This window comes from Kogia breviceps, chromosome 7 (genome assembly GCF_026419965.1).
Source record: "Kogia breviceps isolate mKogBre1 chromosome 7, mKogBre1 haplotype 1, whole genome shotgun sequence".
In the NCBI taxonomy this organism is placed as follows: domain Eukaryota; kingdom Metazoa; phylum Chordata; class Mammalia; order Artiodactyla; family Physeteridae; genus Kogia; species Kogia breviceps.
In genome coordinates, this window is record NC_081316.1 from 2,113,948 (window position 1) to 2,133,454 (window position 19,507).

The following is a 19,507-nucleotide window of genomic DNA, read 5'->3' on the forward strand; positions in this document are numbered from 1 at the left end:
TCTTGTGAACTATTTGGATTTATTTCATCCAAAAAATAGTATTTTGTCTCAATCATATTCTTCAACCACAAGTTAGGTAAGTACATTTCAAAGTAGGTCCATACAGACCATTTGTATGGAAGAAATAGAAAAATGTAAACATGAAAGCAGAACAGTGTGTATACCATATGGGTAGTGTTGCAAAAGCTGAAAAACAAACGGTTCTGGTCTCTATACCATTCAAGTTTGTTATTATTTCTAGTCTTAGAAATTTCAGTTCAGTCCTAGTGCTTAATCTTTCACATGTCTGACAAAGCTGTACCAGATATACGTGAAAGGAGCAGAACTGTCTTATCTTTGCTTTCTTAATACACATCAGGCAAATGGATATTGCTAAATGTCATTTCTATAGCAAATATACACCCTTCACTCTAGAGTAAAATTGATATCATAGAATTCTAAGGAATTGGTTGGTAGGGCTGTGTGTGTGTGTGTGTGTGTGTGTGTGTGTGTGTGTTGTCTGTGTGTTGTGGGTGAGGCATATAGTTTGTCTTAGAAAACTATGGTTATATTATTTACAATGTAAATATTCTAACAACTATTTTGAGTGTCTGTTTCTGGTCATTTCCTAACAGATACAAACTGCAAATGGCTGATAAAAGCAGATGAGCTAGAAATCCAAGATTTCTAGAAGTGAAATTCTTCCTTAGAAATTTTATGGTAATTATGAATTTTCAAAAAGATATCCAATATTATTTTATAACAAGGAAAAAAGCACTGACTTAAATTTTAAAAGAAGAGAATCCCCAAAGATACAAGCTAGATCTGGGAAGATAAAGAGAAATAAAAGGGAAATCACTGGGATTGATGTGTTCTGGGATCTGATAAGAAATGCGAAATATATACCTTAGAAAATATAATGACGGTTTAAGAAAATGTTGAATAAATAGTTTCCAAAAAATTATTCTATGATGCTTTTTGAGCTTGGGGATACAAGAAAGTTAAAGACATATTTAGCCAATGTTCTAAAAACATCTACAGTGGTGTAGTCTTTTAAGGACAGTATTATTGGATGATAACTATCAAAATTACTCTTTTGTAATGTCAAAGTGGGCAAATTAGAAATGTGGGCAAGAATAATTGTCCTTTATATTTGCATTTAATAATTACTGAATGAATCAAGAGCTTCAGAGGTCACAGAGGAGCTACAGACCAAGGAAAGAGCTATTTATAAATGGATCTGTCATCCCCATCTTAGATCACTGTGACGAAACGGTTTAAAAAAGTTGTTTGTCTAGACAGAGTCGCTCAAATTACTCAGTTAGCTTCATGAGCTTTAGCATCTGTGTGTATATATATATATATATATTTTTTTTGCGGTACGCGGGCCTCTCACTGTTGTGGCCTCTCCCGTTGCGGAGCGCAGGCTCCGGACGCGCAGGCTCAGCGGCCATGGCTCACGGGCCCAGCCGCTCCGCGGCACGTGGGATCTTCCCGGACCGGGGCACGAACCCGCGTCCCCTGCATCGGCAGGCGGACTCTCAACCACTGCGCCACCAGGGAAGCCCTGTATTTTTATATTTTTTCCCACTAGACTGACATGACTTGGACACATTTTCAACTTTCAAAATAAGATATTTTACTTGCCACAGAAAAATAAAGAATTCAGCCAAATCAAGAAACAGATCTCTGCATTTCACCAATCCATGAGGTTGCTTTTCACTAGAAAATAAAATCCATCTGGGAAAGGCTGTTTTTGCATAGCTTTTTTAAAAAAAGTCACCTTTATTCATTCATAGTTTTTAGTTTTGGCGATTCTGATTTTACCTCCTGATACACTTCCATAAATATTTTCATTAAATACTTTCAAATAATAAATCACCATATAACGTGAATAAAAAAGGAAGCTGGATCAAGTATAATTGTGATTTTAATGAAAAAAAAATCTTGCTTATAAATGGATAAAGGTGCTAATGCTAACATGACATTCTGTGAGCAGTTAAATAAAGCAGATGCTCAAGATTTTGAAATGCCCTCAAGAGCCAACTTCTTGATTACAAGCACTCATAATACCAACCTCATTACGCTCATGAGTACAGTTAAGGGAGGGAACGAGAGCTTAGTATACATGCTGAGTTCCCAAACCTTCTGATAACCTAAGACCCGTGGTAGGAGGACATTAAAACATAAATGAACCTCCTCCAAGCAGTTACCAGGAGTAACAGTTCAATGAAATGACTGGTCCTTTGTGAAATCTCTTGATTATGCCTTGGTCCTATTCACAATATGATGCCAGATACAGTGCTGAGTCAGGTTTTGAGGATTTACAACATGACAACAAGCTACTGTTTGGACTTGACTGGGCAAGGCCTTTTAGATGGGTGGCTAAGAACAATAAACTTTAATTTCTAGCAAAGGAAAGGTGCATAAATTATGTCAAAGTCAAAGAGCAAAAAGGTACAGCACAGGAATAACAAAGAAGATGTCTTTCTTGTTCAGAAGTCACAAAAATCAAGACTGGGCGAGAGTGTGTGGCGGAGCAGCACGAGTGACGCACAACTGAGCCCGTTTTAAGGAAACAAAAGGTGAACTACTGGGAAAGTAACAGGAAGTGGATTGTTGCAAACCTAACTAAGATTATATGTTTTTCACTGGGCCATATTGAGACATTGCAGTTTTTGAGCAGGACATGACAGAATCATAGATTTTGTTTCTCTACGTTAGATGAATCTATTAGTCAAGTGAATTGGAAGAAGCAACACTTTGTCTCTTATTACAGTTTTTCTATGTGCTTTACACTGTGCTAAGCATTTTATCAACATGAACAATTTGAATCCTCTCACTCTATATTAGTAATATTCTACTCCAATAAATCCTATCTAGTTGTAAGACAAACTCATCCATGATAGCTTAAATTGTAAAAAAAAAAAGGAGAATTTATGGTAGTGGGGCAAAGGAAGCTCCTAAGAGCCCAGTACTAGATCTTTTGGCTTCAGAAACTAGAGAGTCGGGATCTAAACCTACTTGCCCATCTTACAGGGGCTGCGTACTCCACTCATGTCCATTTCTCTCATTGGTATCTTCTACTTTTTCATCATGTACCAGTTTATATTTTTATGTTATAAATACTTATGTAGCACTTGTTATCAATCCCTTTTAACCTTCATAATGAAACTATGAGGTAGAGACTATTATCTTAATTTTATAAATGTAAATGAGGTTCAGAGAGGTTAAGTAGTTTGCCCACGGTTGCCCAGCTAGAATGGGAGATACTGTGATTTAGACCCAGACGGTGTAGCTTCATATTCCTGGTCTTAATAACCGACCTGTACAACTGCTTTGGCCAAGCATGGTCATTAGGCTGAAGCCTCCATCAAGGTTTAGAGGTTACCCCTGATAGACTTTATTCTCAGCTTTCCAGCTCAAATATTTGAAAGAGGAGGATATTTGAGAGGTTACAGAGCACTAGCTGTTTGAGCTGGAAGTGGGACACAAGTAGACATAATGGGTGGGGGCAGAATCTGTAATTTATAATAATTCTTTACTCAGTTTTTAGAAACACCAAACTGCTATCTTCCTTATTAACTCAGCCCAGGGTCTGCTCATAGTTAAAATATCTTAAGATTCTAGTTAATGGTGGATATCAAAATAAAGAGCATAAATAAATAGCATGAATATTGTTGGTGGTAGGAACTTTTGTTAAGATCATGTTTATTCATTATTGGTAAGAGCTGAGAGTCTGAAATAACCAGGAAAAATAGGTAAAATAAGAGATGTTTACAAAGTTTGCGAACTGCAGAGAAGGGGGTTGGAAATAGATACATAGATTAAGGGGTGGTGGGGGAGAGGGGAGGGAAAGGGAGGGAAGGAGAGGCCATCAAGAGAGAGGAAGCAGCACAGGTTAAAAAAAATCAGTGTTCAATGTGTGATACTGGCCAGTATGCCATAAAGCTTAAGTCAATGGGCTTTGAGAACAGGTTGCCTGTGTATGAATTTATCCTTTGCTATTTGACCCTGGAAAGCTGTTTATTCTCTATTTGCCTCTGTATGCCAACTCATATGTAAATTGAGATCAATAAAATACTACTTCAGAGGGTTGTTGAGAGGGCCACTCTGGAGAATCTGCATTAAAAAAACACATTCCTTTAAGTTGTCACAATGAAAATTGAGATATTTAAAGATCTATGAAATTCTGAAGGAAGAAGTCTATCTATTTAAGCTTTTTAAAAAGTTTTGCCTGTTGTGGTAAGTTAGACTGGTAAGGGAAACTGCAAAGAGATACTGTTGTGCTGTGAAACTGAATTATATAACCCCATAAAATATAGCTTCTCATTTACTATTTATATCATTTCCTATAATAGGTTAAAAATGGATTTAGTACAAAAAAATAAAAGAGGACAATATCCATATAATCAAATATTTAACTCACCTCAATTTTTCTTTGACAGAGGAAATGTCTTTTGTTATGTACTTCCTCAATTATAAACTAACACAATAAGACAACTGTCTGTTGTTTAAAAGTAATTTTTCAATTAATTCTACACAAAGAATGTTCCCAAATTAGTGATGTAAGTTGACTCCAATTTTTCTTTTATAATGCATTCCAATTATAATTTATGGTAAAATTATTGGAAGGAACCCCAAGTACTGGAGTTACTGTTTCCACGGTTACAGGCTTCAACACGGGATATTCTCTCTTTGAATTCATGCTTTCACATCTCATTTCCGTTTTCAATCTTCCTCCTTTTTAAAGGCTCTGTGTGCTTTGTTCAGGTTAGGCTGCAAAATGGAGATGACGGAAAAGAAATATTTCATTTCCAAGATACACACAGAAGATAGTTGAAAGGGTTTGCAATCGCTGTTGGGTTCACACCAGGTTTTGAGGATGGTTGAAATTGGGCTTGGTACATAATCAATCTAGAGAAAGACAATTAACTCTAGGATTGCTGACTTAACCATTCCATTATCAGTAAACTCTTCTGTATTAGCTGTCAATTGCTGCATAGCAAATTACCCTAAATCTACTCACTTAAAACAACCCATATTTATTATCTCCAAGTTTCTGTGAGTCAGAAATGTGGGCACCGCTTATCTGGATCTTCTGTTTCATAGCCTATTACAAGGTTGTAATCAATGTGCCATCCAGCATCTGTGGTCTCATCTGAAGGCTCCCTTGGAGAAGCGCAGGCTTCCAAGCACACTCAGGTAGCAGTTGGCATGATTGAGTTCCTCAACAGCTGTTGGACAGAGAGTCTCAGTTTCTGATGGCAGTTGGCTGGAGACCTCCTTCAGTTTCTTGCCATGTGGACCTCTCCCTAATGATGTCTTGCTTTATCAAGGTGTACAAGTGAAAACTGCAACGAAGGGAGTCTACCATCAAGAAAGACATTATAATCTTTTGTAACCTAATCATGTGACATCTCATCACCTATGTTGTACTCTATTGGTTACAGACAAGTCACTGGGTTTAGTCCACCCTCAAATGGAGGGATTCCACAAGGGGCGTTACTACTACAAGGAAGGGATCATTGGAGGCTATCTTAGACATCTGCCAACCACAACCTCCATCATACTACTACACCGTCATTATTGTCTTCCACGAATTAAAAAAAAAAAAAAACAACTAGCCACTTACCACTAGTTCCTTTCCTCCAACCTCTGTCCCCTCAAAAGCAAAATTTGAGAAGGAAATATATACCATTAAAATGTCTATCTATACATTTAGAACTCAGAGATAGTGAGTTAACAAGTCTTATTCTAGTTCTGTATCTGAGCAGTCTTTGTCCTATTGATGCCCTCAGCCATATTTAACTTTGTCCTTCTATTTTTCTCCTGCATTGCTCAGATGGAGGCTTATCTATGTGAAAGAGAGATTCTGCTTTTGAGTCATAACACATACAGCTTGCTGCCTAGTTAGCTAATGAGGAACCGACTTCTTCTGGAACAGAGCACTTTGAGAACACAGCAATCAGCAGCAGGAAATGCAATGTTTCTCAGTGAGAATCTACACATGCCAAATGGCCCTCAAGTTTGATTAGAAATGCAGATCTCCCCTTCTAGACGAGTAAACTCTGACCAGACTTGTGAAGTAAGACAAATCTGGGTTAGATTTCCGGGTCAACCACTTTCTGGCTTAGTGACCATGGGTGAGTATTCTTGTTTCAAAAGTTTCCAATTCCCTAACACGTAAATAAAATATTACCTTCCTTTGTAATAAAATTTTCTATTAGCTGCCATGACTTATGTAACGTACTTAGCACATTAGGTAATGATGTAGTTTCCTTCATCACCCTCCTGACTTGACTGTGCCATGTATATGATTTGTCCCCTTTAGTTGTGAATTTTTTTCTTTTGGTTTCCACATCATCTTGGTGGTAATGATTATTCAAAGACCCATCTCAGACTGACTTGTTTGTCTCTTTTCCCAATAGCTCAGGATCAACATATGGTCAGTTATTACATTTGGCACACCTGCTTAGTATTTATTCCATATAACATTTTTGAGCATTTACTAAGTGCTGTCCTGCCTGCTTAGATACACAGATAAGTAAGATATAACTCCTGCACTGACCACCACCTGCAGATATCAGCAGGCAACCATCTCTGGGGTCAATCCTGGCTGTAGAAAGAAAGCATGTGAGAAGCTCTTTGAACTACTCATAAATTCAGGATGAGGTTGACTCTCCTTCTACTCCTAGCTTATGTACTAGTTTTTGGTCAAAGTTTTTACTTGTATGTAACAATTTTTTCCATAAGCCATTTTTATTACCCTCAAAGTATTAAGACAGGTACAAAATAACCTCATAATTAGGATAATGTACCAGTTGTTAAAAAAGGAGAAAACACCACAGTATGGAGAGATTTACAAAGGACTAAAATGTTCAAGCTGTGACAGAATCAATGCACAACTTGAAATGGGGTTGCGTTTTCTTGCTTTTAGAAATGCAAATTTCCTTAACAAAAAAAAAGGACAAATAAAATACAATGCACTGAATACGTGTAACCATGAAAAGATTAAAGAAAAGCAGTCATAACACTTACACTATTAGCATAACAGACTATACTGCTATATTTAACACCTTTGCCAACACAAGCCTACTCCCTTTCCTGGCTTGAAGGAACAGTTTCCTCTAAGAAATACTACTGCAGCATAACCCTTAGACAATTTATTTTATTTTAAAAGTTACAACCTATAGAAGCAAAATAAACCTTGTCTTTTCTATGCCTATATCTGGGCTGTGATAACATCCCCAACACTCAGATTCCTAGTTTTGTAAATCCCTTCCCCACACCACAAATTTGCCTTAATTGCTATCATTTAACTGACCTCACTGAAACCCCAAATCCTTCTGAAGCTCTTAATACTTCTTGCAGGTTCTTCTGACTCTTACTGAAGAAGAAAATTCAGTCATGTTGCAAAATAGATCCAGGACTTTGCTTATGAAAACCTAATACTCTCGTCCAATTTCTGGCTAAATACGGGATGAATCAACTCCCACAGGTCTTACACCAAGAAGAATGTTCAATTATCACCAATAAATATGGTTAACAATTATATATGATGATACCATTCCCCAGGATAAGTATTAGTTCCTAGATATATAATACAGATATCAAGATGACTATGAAGAGTTCTGATCCAATGCATAGGGACTTTTAAGGTGACAAGTTGTAGGGTGGTCAGTTTGTTCTAAAAAGGTATCATGATATAACAGAATTTAATCTATTAAACTATTGAAAAAAGAAAAAAAATATGCTTTTCTTGAAGATGCAGCAGCCAGACAATTACAAGTGACAAAATTGAGAGGTTCCTCTTTGTGAGACTTCTGTGTGGAAAAGAATACTTCTTTTATCTACTGCAACCTGAGCCAGGACTGTGTCTGTAATCACAGGCTAATGCTATGCCATGTTTGTTGAAATAATCATGTTATTTACTATCCATTTCAATATCGGGAGAGGGCAACACTTTCTATATAATATGCATACCTCTACTACTAAATTATATTTTGTCATTTTCTATAGCTGCTTCCTACAGTAAGGTAACTGAATCATTTAGTTCTGCACTCTTCACATATTTACCTCTGCCTGGCACATAGTATTGATTAAATCAATATTGTTTTTGAAGAGAGGAAAGAAGGAAGACTAAGTAGTTTTCAGAGGAAGAAGTGAGGAGGAAGAAATCTAGATGTTCCACGCTCATTTTGCCTTAGATACTCTTCCTTTCCCACCTTTTCTTTCTCCTTGTTTTTTTTCTTCTTCCTTGATTTCTCTGACAGGGTATAGTCTGGTTCTGCGTACCATCTAAAATATCAGAGTCACATAAGAAACTACAGCCTCCTTGCTCCATTCGAAAGACGTTCACAGTCTAACAATCTTTAACTCATACAGACTCGGTAATATGCGATTATTTTGCTGAGCTTTTGCTCATTTCTTCGTGGCATACCGTACCGAACCACGCCATCGAGCAGTCCCTTGGATTTACTCCTAAGCACCTGCTTGCTTTTCAGTCATGGATGGCTTAGTATTTTAAACGGTGCCATGTAGATAAGTCAGAGAAGGCAACAGAGGCAAACAGAATGGAACATACTAATGATACGGAAAAACAAAATCCGTCAGCCTGGGATTCAAGACTCTGGGGTTCTTTTCCTTTTTCTTGTGTTCCTGTATTCCTTGCACGTGTCACTGCACTCACTGGATGCCCACGTCACTAAGGCACATGGCTCTTTCAGCTAGATGAACCATCCCAGCTTTCACACTTGACAACCTTAACAAGGTTTCAATGCAGTTTTTAAGTAGGGAGAAGAAGAGAGGGGGGACACAGGAAAGGTCGTGCCCACGGGTTCAAGAATATTCCAAGAGTATATGGCTATTTAGGGCTCCAATTCCTTTGGAGAACTATTTGTGCACTTGTCCATGTGTTTGTGGGTATCTACAGATTTTCTTGAAAGGATTTGTGATTTTTTTTCATCTCTAGCTCCAATGGTTTCCAGTCACTCTAGGAGAACTAATAAATGTGGTATCTGTGGTCCACATATTAAGGCAGTCTATATATAGTTGACATGAAGAATTATAACTACCTTCCATAATGTCAGAATATATGTGTCCACTGTCTCAGAACCCGATAAAAGTTACCTCCCTCCCTCCCCATGGTAGCTGTAATTTTAAGCTCTTATCCACTAGGTCTTGTCAACTTTGGCTAGCACATCTATACCTTTTCACCCAGGCATTTTTATCACCATTGTGCTGGCTACTCCAGAAAAGCTGAAAATAGTGAGATACAATCCAGCTTGGTGGTTAAGCTTAAGGACTCTAAAGCAGGTATTTGTACCCTGGCCTCACTACTTACTAGCTGTGTAAACTTGGACAAATTATCTAGCTCTTTAGTACTTCAGCTTCTCTGTTTATAAAAGGAGAATGATAATAACACCTACTTCATGGAGTTGTTTGGAAAATTAAATTAACTAAGCATGAAAGTCACTCACAGAAGTTTATGGACCTGAGTAAGTGCTGATATATCCTCTGAAATCCTTGGTTCGACATTAAAAAATTAGAATTTTTGCACAACTAAAAGGAAAGATGTCCTCCCTACCTTTGGGATTGCCCCTTGTCACATGGGCTTTAAGGCATACCTTATAGTTTTAGAGAAAACATTTTTACTTAAAAGTTTATATTTTACCCTGAAAGTCTATCAAATAGACTTTGAATATCAAATAGACTCTGAATAGGGCTTAAGCTCAGTAGTTAACTGTCTTGGATTCATCACCCTGACTACATCAAGTGTTGGAATAAAAAAGTGGTTAAAATCACCATCTCTTCAGTCAGATGGCCTTGGTTTAAATCCTGGCTCTATCATATAGTGTGACATTAAGCAAATATTTTAACACCTTTTAATCTCAGTTTCCTCATTTGTGTAATGGCACAAATATTAGTACCTAATTCATAAAGTTGAAATGGGATCTAAATCAAAAAATCTAAAATTTATAGAGTGATGCCACAAACAGTATAAACTCTCAATGCATATTATCTATCATCCTATTTAAAGCATTTCCCTTATATTTATAGTAAGACTCACTTCCTATAGTTTCCATGATTTTCAGTAATATGAATTTACATTACAAATATAGTCTTTGTTTTAAAAGGGAGCCCTAACACTTTTTGAATGCAACATTTAAAAAAAAAATTTACCCTTCTTTAGTCTCAATGCCTTTAGCTTTTCCACACATAACGTGACGCTGAGCCACTCCCATCTTCCTGGCTATTGTTCTCTGAGACACAGTCCAGATTGTTAATGTTCCTCACAAAAGTGTGACCCAGAACTTCCTGAATACAGACCTCCTGTTGCACAAGAGAATAAGACTTTGATTACATCTCTCTTTGGGGATACTATGCTTCTATTGGGTTGGCCAAAAACTTCGTTTGGGTATTTCTGTAAGATCTGAACGAACTTTTTGGCCAATCCAATATTTCAAATTTCACCAACTGACCTTATAGCCAGTTGCTTAGCACCGTTTTTCACTTTGAGCAAAAGTCTTTCTTACCTTTTCTGTCTTAACACATATGCTTCCTCTTCTAAACTCAAAAAGCTAATTTTTTACGTTACATCTAGAATTGTGGTTTACTTTCCCACCTCAATTTTGTTACCTTTAAAAAAATAAAATAAAGCCCTGTTACCTAATCTTATAAGTCGTCTCCTGCTCTGAAATTCCTTGATCTAGTATCTTTATATTTATCTTTATTAATTCATGTCATTTGGCCTGGCCCTCATTTCCAGCAGGTGGAGATATAGAACACTAATTCTGTCCTGCAATTTCACACAGATTCTCATCTTAAGTCTTACGCTATAAGGAATTTAATAAATAAGCCATCTTTACCTTCGAGCAAGACAATGATTAGGAGAAAATATTAGTGATACCAAGGACAGAATTCCAAAGCAGCCTAATTAAATTGTCTGGTCATTAACTATCACTGTCTGCCATCTAATAACCTTAAAGTACTTACTACTATAGTAAAGATGCCTACTCATGCTTTGTGTAATAAAATTCATTGCTGTTGTTTTTTATTTCCTGATTCAATGTCTAGATGAAACTCTAGTGAGGTTACTTCCTTAGTTGTGTGTGTAACTTCATTTTTTTCTTCAATCAGATTTTCAGAACTAATTGTAAGCATTTGTTGCATTTATAAGGAAAATGTGCCTCATAAATGTAGAGTCAAATAGAAAGCATGCAAGATTTGATTCGGACACAGTGTTAATCAGTTTCAGCTCGTTTTTAGCTAGTTTTTGAAATTATTCTTGAAGTGACAAGAAAAAGACCTTGTCACAAACAAAGGCAAAAATAACACGGTGTTTATAGAGGGGAAAAGGAGGTGTTCTAATTCTGTGTCCTTGCCTGTATTGGGAAAAAGTACTGAAAGAAATATGTGATAAACAGGAGGTGGCATCTGCCTTTATACGAAGTATGTTGCTGGTTTTGCCTTCATGGCACAATCAGAATCAAGACTTCTCAGACGTCCCACCACTTCGGCAGGACTGAGGACAGGTCGCGGTGGCTCCCAGGGAACTATCACTTGACCTTACCTTCCTCTCTTGCACGTATTGGTCTGCGTTTTCTGTTGATTCTTTATGTCTGTAAATAAACCAATCTAGTTTAAAAGGTGGAGGAAGTCCTATAGCTCGTAGGGGTCTTTATTGCCAGGTGGCCCGACCTGCTCGTGCCAAGGGAATTTACTTTGGCTCACATTATTCTTTCTTTTTCTTCCTTTCTGGAAATATATAACAAAGCACTGAATATTTTTTGAATTTTGAAGTAGCTCTGAGATGATAATCACATTCCTATTTATTTATTTAAGGGTTATTAGGGTCAGGAGGGGTGGGAGAAAGATGGGGGTTGGGGAAAGGACACTATTTCTCGGGCTTTTCCTATGGAGTAGACTGTGTACTTGGTGTATTATATACCTTATCTCACATAAATTGAAAGAGCTACTCCGCATCCTGGTAAGTCTCACCAGTGGAGAAACTGAGGCTCAGAGGAGAGAAGTTCGTGGTTTGATGTTATTAATTAGTAACTACAAGGAGGTGAAATTTGGGCCTAAAGTTTTCAGGCCCTAGAATCCATACTTTTTACTTCTTTTATATTAGATCCCTACTTTATGGTAATTCAAACCTATACAATGTATTTAATTTCGAGGCAACTCATTATTGATTATTATTTGGTACTTCCTAAAAAAAGAATAACACCTTATGTCTAATATTTTTTTCCAACCGATTTACCACCAGCTGCTGGGATACCTGACATCCCTGAAAAAAGATCCTAATTCTTTTAATGTCACAATCTAAACATGTCGATGTAAATACATGCATCTTTCCTTTGTTATCCTCTTGCACACAGGACGGGTACTGACCTGTGCTTCTCATCATTGTTGCTCACGAAAGATATCTGGCTTTCTATGTTCCAAACACACAATGAATTCACAACTTTTTGAGGGTTAGGTTGTTCTTCGGCTCAGTGAAATATGAGATTAAGTGGCATGTGTTATTTCCGGGTTAAACCTTAAAAAAACAGTGTCAATTCACTCCATCCCCTTTCCACTCCTGTGTGGCTGTTGCGGTCAAGTTGAGATGAAGCATTTTTCAACCCGGGTTTCTGAGTAACTCCAAGGAAGAGAATGCCCTTTTTAGTTTGGCCAGGTCAGAATTTGCTGTGATAATAAAAAACCTCCAGACTCTCCAGGGCTTAACCCAATAAAGGGTTACTTCTCACTCATGCAAAATATTCATGGGCTACTGCTACATATTTTAATCATCTTTACGTTGGCACCTGGAAGCGAGGGAGCAGCTACCACCTGTTACATTGCTTGTTAACCATGGAAGAAGGAAAAGAGAGCAAAGTGCTGGCTGGCTCCTAAATTCTCTGTTCACTTTGCTTTGGTCAAAGCAATTTATATGGCCATGACTGAGTTCCAGGAGGTGGAGAAGTACAATTTTGTCATGTGCCTGGACAAAGAGCACCAAATATTTGTGACCAGTACTAATGACAACCACAGCCTCTGGCCCACGTCCCTACACTAGACACATAACATAAGCAAGAAATACAGTTGACCCTTGAACAACATGGGTTTGAACTGCATGAGTTCACTTACACGTGGATTTTTTTTCAATAGCGAATACCATGGTACTAAACGATCCACTGTTGGTTGAATTGCAGATAGGGAGGAACCCTGTAATAAAGGGCAGACTATAAATTATACCAGATTTTTGCCTGCATGAAGGGCTGGGTCCCCTAACTCCCAAGTTGTTGAAGGATCAACTGTAACCTTACATAGAGTTAATCCAGGGGGATGCCCAAATATTGATTAAATGAGAACTGGTTAAGAAATCATGGTTCACGCATAGTAGCAGTTACCAACCCTAGGTACACATTAGAATCACTAAAAATGTTTTTTAGAAGACCAGTGTTGAGGGTTCACCACCCACCAATATCATCAGAAATTTAAAGGTAGTCAGGATAAGGCCTAGGCTTTGGTGTTATTGCAAACATTCCCAAAGGATTCTGATATGCAGCCAGAGTTGAAAACCACTGATATACACAACTGAGTATTAACCATATGATATAGAACTACAGGTAATGATTTATAATCATGTCCATTATCTATAAAAACCTATTTCAAGTTTAAAGACAAGTTCCAAAATGCTTTGATACATGCTTTATGTACCCATATTTGCTTAAGCATACAGAAAAGTTTAGAATGCTACACTATAAAACGTTCCTCGGGGGAGTGGGCAGGACTTTCCATGGCTTATTAAGAGATGAGGAAAAGGATTGAAGTCCCACTTAGTTTTCACTTTATTTTGCTAGGTTTTTGATTATTACTTCCTGTGTTCTGCAATCATCATCTTGTTGTGGTTAAGAAGAATCTAATGCTAAACTTTGAATTTAAAGAACAAAATATTATTTAATACCCTAAAAATAGAAATGCATGCCATATCTCTAAATAGGGAAATGTAATGCTGAGAATATGTTGGTTTTCACCAAAGTAACTACCAAATGTACAGATTAAAATTCCCAGATTTCTTGTGGGTGGTTTAGGGAGAATTTAATTATTTTAAATTGTATCTGGAAGAATTATCACTTTTAAATAAATACATTTATTTAAAATACTATCATATTTAAAATCAATTTGAGAAACAAGGATGAGTTTTAACCCTAAATTAAGAAAACATTATACATTTAGGATACTGCAAAGACTTGGTACATCTGCAGGAACAGAAAGATCATCCAAAAGAATACAGGAGGAATGCTTATGGCAGACCCCAAAATATATAAGAATCTAGAATGTAGTAAAGGTGGTATTTCAAAGTGTGGAAAAAGAACAGTTTATTCAATAAACACTACTGAGAAAACTTACTATGTTTCTTACTCTACACAGTAAAACAAAAATTCACCATTATTCAAAATTTAAATGTGAAGTATAACCTGTAAAAAGTAAAGTATGAATATGAAGTATAAACTATAAAAAATAAAGTATAAATAAAGATATATACTTATATCATCTTGGAAAAGAAAGGGCTTTTCTAAAAATAGAATCACAGAAAGAAGCTGTAAGTAGACTATTTACAAACCCATAAATAAAAATCTAAAGTATCGGTGTCATCCTATATCACAAATAATAATAATAGATGATCGATGCTCTGGGGAATTTAACACATTTTAGACAAACTATTAATAATCATTAGTGTAAAAACCCCAGACACATTTATAGAGAAAGTGTAACAATAACAACAAAAAGGCAAACAGCTGAATAGATATTTGACAAAAGAAAAGAAATACAAGTTAATTGATTCGATATCCACTTTGTATCTATACCCTACATTTCCTGATTAGGTACTGTTCTAAACTCAGCAATAGTCTAATGAACACAACAGAGCCCATGTCTTCCGCGTGTATATTCTAGTAGGGGGAAGAAAATGAAATAACCAAGTCTCGTGTGTCACAAATGTAATGCCAAGTAATAAAACAGGGTATGGACACTAGGACATACGGGCCTGAGGAGTTAATTTATATGGGATGGTCAGAGAAAGCTTCACTGAAAGGAATAAGGCTATGAGCCATGTGCACAAAGGGTTTCCCAGACACAGGATACAAAGGTACGAGAAGACAATTATAAATCTGCTTCATAAGGTTGCTTCAGCCTGAAGCAACAAGGTTGCTTTTAGCTAAAAGCTACCTCCGAGTTTACCTGCCCTCCCTAAGGAGTGCAGGGAGCAATGTTTTGGTATATATTATACATTTTTTTTTTTATACCTTCACAAAAATGGTTTGGAGAGCTCCATCGACCATAGTTCCTAGAGGGATGTACAGAAAGTAACAGTGCCAAAAGTCAAGGAAGATGCTTCTGAACTGTAGTTAAAATTTTCCATTAGCATAATTCAGCATTAGAAATTCTTTGAAGCTTATATGGCCCACTGTGTAAGTGAGAGCCTACAGAAGTCATCCATGGACTCAAAGACATAATGGTTTCCATTTCCATGTGGACTCACTTCATAGGAGATATATTTGGCTCAGTGGAATTCGTTTAGCATTTATGTGTTAAGTTTATAGATAAGCGGGAAAAGAAAAACTGTTCTTTCTGTCCAGTTCAGATTGGAAAAAAATAATAAGATAACAATAATTTTTGTAAGGTGAGAGAAAAAAAGGTTTGATGAATGGGAATCAGGTTAGGTCCATGCAGAAGCTCTCCATAGCAAGGTTTGCTATACAATCTTGCTTTAATTTAAAAAGAAAGGAAAGGTAACACAGGAGGGACAGATGAATTGCACTTGTTTGTCAATGTATGAGAACAAAGAAGAAAAACAAGGAGACCAAGACCACACTTAATGTCACATTTTAATCACTGGGACAGATTTGGATAGGGAAACATATAAACAACAATATCTCAATTGTTTTTGAAGTTAGATCTCCCAAAGTGAGGTCCCAGCGGGAAGCATAAATGGGTCCTCCAATTCTGAGGATGGAATTTTACCCAGATCTTAGATTTATAGTCTGCTTCCAGTGTGAACAAAGGGGAACTAACAAGATAACTTTGACTTCTCAATTGCTCATTTTCTGGCCCGTTACAGAAACAGCAGAGGTGGGACAAATTTGATAATGAAACCTGTACTCCCCAGAATTGGGGGAATGCAAGATAATCTTATGACAATTTCAACTGTGGAAGTGATAAATAATTAAACTATGAATGGCATAATATACCATCTTTCCTCACTTGCCTTGGTCATTGCTTGCTAAGTGAGCAGGGACTAAACTCTTTCACTGACGAGTTTCCTTTCTTCCTTTTGCAATTTTATGAGCGATTATCTGATAGAAACCGCCAGTCTCAGCTTGACTATGCTCCCAGAACTGTTCAAAGGAAATTCCTTCTATCCCAGTAATACAAAACGAAAAGCAGGAAGAGGCTCTACCACGCACTAGAGGAACCCAGGAGTGAGATGGAGATTGTGTCTCTTTTCTTGTCATCAGAAATTCTCACCAAGAACATTTCAAGCGAGAAATAAATTAAAGTGTTTCATTCCAGGAGGTCCTGTGCATTGCTGCCCATGAGGAACAGGGTAAGAAGGGTAGAGCCGTCCTGGAGTAGCCAGGCGCCGTCGGTGGGCAGGAGTGAGGCTACTGGTAGCCGGTCTATCAGAGAGATGGTGCAGCTGTAGCATGCATGGGGGAATAAAGAAAGAGAAAAGTCAGACAAAACTAGAGGGGTTTTGTGGGGTAATCTCTGGAGCAACCATGGATTATGGCAGACCTGGGTTTGGAAAACAAGATTTTTAAGAATTCTTGCTCTGGTTTGCTCATATACACTTTAATGCTCTTAAAGAGACTAATGATAAGAAGTACCTTGTGATTTTTTTTTTTTTGGTTTGTTTACCAGAATGTGAAATTTTGTAATGACTCCACGCAGGAACCAAGCCTAGTGAAGCCCTAGGACATATTCAAGCTATACAAACATCCCTTCTAAAGACATTCAAATACTGACCACAGTCAGTCAGCAAGGAGGGGGTCATTCAGAGGTTTGGTGAAAATTTCTTTCAAATCAAACCATAGCTGGAGATGTTAACCAGGTAAACTCAGAGCCAAACCAAACCAAAATATTGTTAGTGCTCAATAAATATTAAACTTGGAAAGGAAAATATATGCCTTCATAAATCCCTGTTAGAAATGGTCCATTCCTATACCTTTCATGTGTAAATGTGAAAACACAAACCCATAGAAGTAAATGATTTGTACACATTCGATACCCATTGTCCCAACTTAGACATCAGCCAAAAAAGGTTTCCAGAAGACTTTTCACTTTTAGCAAAATTTTTACAAAACCTCCTCTACTTCACCCCACATTTCTTTTCCCTGTTAACTTCCTTCATTCTTCTAGAAAGGTAAATATTCTGAATCATCTTTAGTGGATGAGTGGTCCTTTAAAAAGTTTATTCTCTGTGAGTAAAGTTTAATTCCTCAACAAAATTTGCAGCAAGTTCAGAATATAATCAAATGTGACCTTTCATTCTTAGCATTTATCTTTGAATTTTCACCTTTTTAACATTTTTAAATGAACTGCAATCCTGGTTCATGTGCCTGACTGACAGAATGGAAACTATAGTTATCCAGCAAAGGAAATGATAAATCTAACGAAATGATAAAGACCATGCTGGATCCTAATAGGGACCCCAGAATCAGAGGGCCAATAAAACTTTCTCCATATAAGCAATAAGGCTGTTTTGCTCTCTCATCATTTGTGTGTTCAGCGGAATAGCACTTTTAATTTTCTTCAAGCGCTTTTCCTTCGCATTCACAACTTTGCTAATTGCTTGTGCGAGGGGCCTAGCTTCCAGCCTATCTTGGTTTTCACCATGCCTTCCTCACTAAGTGTAATCATTTCTAGCTTTTGAATTAAAGTGAGAGATGTGTGACTCTTCCTTTCGTTTGAATACTTAGAGGCCACTGTAGGGTTATTAATTGGCCTAGTCACAATATTTTTGTTGTGTCTCAGGGAATAAGGATGCCCAAGGAGAGGGAGAGAGATGGGGGCACAGCCAGTGGGTGGAGCAGTCGGAATACACACAATATTAAGTGTGCCATCTTATAAGGGCGTGGTTTGTGGCACCCCCAAACGATCACAATAGTGACATCAAAGACCGCTGACCACAGATAACCATAGCTACAATAATATCAAAAAGTTTAAAACATTGTGAGAATTACCAAAATGTAACACAGAGACACTAAGTGAGCAAACCCTGTGGAAGAAGTTTCGCCAATAGACTTCCTCAAGGCAGAGTTGCCACAAGCCTTCAATTTATAAGAAACACAGTATCTGCAAAGTGCAACAAAGTGAAGCACAATAAAACACAATAAAAGTACAACCTTCTAGCCTCTTCTTCCACTTTCTCTGTGTTTTTTTCATTTCAAAAATGCCAGAATTTGTGCTGTTCCCAGAACTCATTACACTGTTTCAATCTCCATGTCTCTGTTCCTGCTGTCCCCTCACCTGGATGACTCTAGACTGTTGCAGTGGCTTCAAATGATCACTCATGTCTAGTTTTCCTTTCCTTCTGGGCATAGCAGAAGACTTTCCCACTCTGCATCCCCTTGTACTTAAATGAGGCCATGCAACTAGCTCTGGTCAATGGATTATAAGCAGATTCTGGAAATGTCTGATATGGGAGAATTACACATCTCTGTGTAGCATGTGTTCAACTCTGTTCAATATGTTGTGGACAGAAATGACATATTCATTTAGTGGTGATTAAATGGGGCTTTTAATTGACAGTTCCATACTTTCCAGCCCCCTTGTGAAAGCATATATTGCAATGGAGCGTCAATAAAATCAATGCAGACTAGAATCTGAGCAACCTCAGGATATACCACTGCTCTGGAGAATTCATCAGACCCATAACAGGTGTTGTGTAAGCAAGAAATAGAGTGTTTTTTAAGCCATTGAGATTTGGGGGGTGGTTTTTTCTTACAGAGTAGTCAATTCCTGCCTGCCTGAAAAAAACACATAGCTGTCTTCCCCTGTTCTGAAACTTCATAGGCTGAGTTAGAGGCCTGTGCTGTGATCATTTCAGAATTGAATGCCAACATCCGTACTTTCTGTTCAGGAGTATAACAGCACCTTTTCAGTCTACAAGATCTTTCTGTGAACCTATCCCCAGCTTGAGGACAGGTGCGTATGATGAACCCAAAGTCAATCAATGCAACACATTCTCAGTGATTGATTCAAATGTGGGTAACTGATTAAATAATTCTAAACAGTATAAATCTCAAAACTCCTTCTCGTCATGCTGGGATAAAAATGTTTTCACCTTATTAAACTATTTGTAGCTGAAAGGAGATAGCTATGTAGCTACTGGAAGCCTTTTTGTTGCCATGAGTGATGTCCATTTTAAAATCAGAGGCAACACAAGTGAAGTCAAATCACATTACAGAGAGAATTATATTCCTACTATATTATAGAACTTTCTTACAAAGCCATGCCTAAAACCAGCCCC